Genomic DNA, 3,022 nt, shown 5'->3' on the forward strand with positions numbered 1-3,022 from the left:
ATTAAGACAACTCTGAGATACCACTACACACCTGTCAGATTTGCTAAGATGACAGGAACAAATAATGATGCATGTTGGAGGGAATGTGGAAAAACTCGGACACTAATACATTGTTTGTGGAGTTTTGAAAGAATACAAACATTTTGGAGAGCAATTTGGAACTATGCCCAAAAAGTTATCAAACTGTGCATACTCTTTGATCCAGCATTATTGCTATTGGACTTATAGCCCAAAGAAATACTAAAGAGCGGAAAGCGACCTGTATATGCCAAAATGTTTGTGGCAACTCTTTTCATAGTGGCTAGAAACTGGAAGATGAATGGATGTCCATCAATTGGAGAATGGTTGGGTAAATTATGGTATATGAAGGTTATGGAATATTATTGCTCTGTAAGAAATGACCAGCAGGAGGAATACAGAGAGGCTTGGAAAGACTTGCATCAACTGATGCTGAGTGAATTGAATAGAACCAGAAAATCGCTGTACACTTCAATGCTGTATAAAGATGTACTCTGATGGAAGTGGATATCTTCAACATAAAGAAGATCCAACTCACTTCCAGTTGATCAATGATGGACAGAAACAACTACACCCAGAGAAGGAACACTGGGAAGTAAATATAAATTGTTAGCACTACTGTCTATCTACCCGGGTTACTTATACCTTCGGAATCTAATACTTAATGTGCAACAAGAAAATTGGTTTGTATCTAGGTTATACTGTAACACATGTAAAATTTATGCGATTGCCTGTCATCTAGGGGAGGGAGTAGAGGGAGGTAGGGGATAATTTGGAAAAATGATTACAAGGGCTAATATTATATAAAAAAATTACTCATGCATATATACTGTCAAAAATTTTTATAATAAGGTGACTTTGTTTCAATAAAAAACACTAAATAAAACTCTCAAAAAGTTTAAAAAAATGTGCATACTATTTCTTCTTTGAGCCAATTTTGATGAAAATAAAGTTTAAACTTTGCCCAGTGACCTCTCATCCCTTGCTTCCTCCTCCATTATAATAGTTCTTTTATGTATTTTATATAGTATAATTTATCTTAATTAATCTCCCTTGCAGTGCAATTTTCTTTCTGAACACTTTATTTTATTTTTAGTATCATCGCACCAAAAGCATCACATCCTCTGCCAACATACACTACTTTAAATTGCTCTTACAGTAATGAAATTCTTAAGTTACAAATATTATCTTGCTATATAGAAATATAAACAGTTTAATCTTACTGAATTTCGTATGCTTCTTTTTATCATTTTTGTTTCTTTTTTTTTTTTTTTTCTCCCTTGAGAATTGTGTTTGGAGATCAATTTATTTTCCCCCACAGAAACAGTATATTCAGTTTTGTTGGGTAGGTGATTCTTGATTGTAATCCTAACTATTTTGATTTTTAGCATATCATATTCCAAAGCCTCCCATTCTTTAATATGGAGCTTTCAAATTCTGTATAATCCTGTTTGTAGCTCCCCAATATTTGCATGGTTTATTTTGATTGTTTTTTTAGTACATTTTCCTTGATCTGGGAGGTCTGAATTTTAGCCTTTTGGGAAATTTGCATTTTGGGATGACTTTCAGCTAGAAATAGATCATTTCAATTCCTAATTTTTCCTCTAGTTTTAATATTTTGGGGAAGTTTTCAAGAATAAATTTTTGAAACATTTTATCCAGCCCTTTTTTATTTTCTTTTTTTAAATCATGGCTTGCAGATAGTCCAATAACTCTTATATTATCACTCATAGGTCTATTTTCTTTGTTACTTGATTTTTCAGTGAAGAATTTCATAGTTTCTTCATTTTTTTTAACTTATTTTTTTTTGGTATCCTTATGTCTCATAGAATCATTAGAGTGAGTTTTTGTACTTCTTTTCCAGGTGTCCTATTCTATTTCTTTAGGGAATTATTGTCCTCCCTAAATTTTTGTATAACTTTTTCCATGTTAATAAATTTTTTCATGATTCTCTTACATTAATCTTATTTCTTTCCCTAGTTTTTCTTCTACTTCTTTAATTTGTTTTTATTTATTTTTTTTTTAACATTCTTTAAGCTCTTCTAGGAATTCTTTTTGGGCCTGAGACCAAAGTACATTTTGTTTTTGAGGCTTTTCATAAAGCCATTTTGACACTATTGTTCTCTTCTAAGTCTATGCTTTGATTTCCCCTGTCACAATATTATTTTTTTTTTGATCAAGTTCTTTTTCATTGTTATTTTTTGCACATTTTTCTGTCTGTTTTGTGAAGATGTTTTTATGCAAGAGTTAAGGTCTGGTCCTGCACTATTCCAATTTTTTTTTTCTTCTTTTGGTACTGGGGCTACTGGCTTTCACTGAAATTCAGGGATTAGCTCTTTGTATTTACTGGAGAGTAGGCTAGATTTCTGTCAGGTACTGGGGGATGGAGGCTCCCTATTGTCCTCCCCTGGGTATTAGGTTTAACTGTTGGCCTGTGCTGAGAGTAAGGAGGAGGGGCCTTTTCTGCTGAGTTGATATTTGTAACAAACTCTTTTTGATGGCTGTTTCTGGAGGATAGATCATATTTCTGATCTTTCCCAGAGGTGGGACCCTGCTACTGTGTTTTTATGGAAACGGGGTATCTCTTCTGGTAGGCCCCAGGGGCAGAATCTCACTGTTGACCAACCCTGGCTTAGGTAGGGTTTCACTCCTGGTCAACAATAGGGTCAAAGACTCTCTGATAGCTTGTGTTGTGGGAGGGTTCACTGAGGTATAACATTGCTATGATACACAGACTATTACTTGTATAGGGGGTTGCTGGTTGGCAGAAGAATAGATACCAGACTTTGAACTTTGTTTCAGGCCTTTTGCTGGAAGGCTGGCTCTTACAGTTGCTTCTGTTCTTGGTCTTGGATACCCTCTTACCCTAGAAAGACAGACCTTTCCTGGAATTCTGATAAGATTTTTTTTTTTTTTTTTTTTTTTTTTTTGTTCCTTGATCAAATCTAAGGCAAATTTCTAGTAGTTTGGTGGGAAATTTGGGAGGGCTTCAGAGGTTTCCTTC

The sequence above is a fragment of the Sminthopsis crassicaudata genome, chromosome 4, assembly GCF_048593235.1.
Source record: "Sminthopsis crassicaudata isolate SCR6 chromosome 4, ASM4859323v1, whole genome shotgun sequence".
Taxonomy (NCBI): domain Eukaryota; kingdom Metazoa; phylum Chordata; class Mammalia; order Dasyuromorphia; family Dasyuridae; genus Sminthopsis; species Sminthopsis crassicaudata.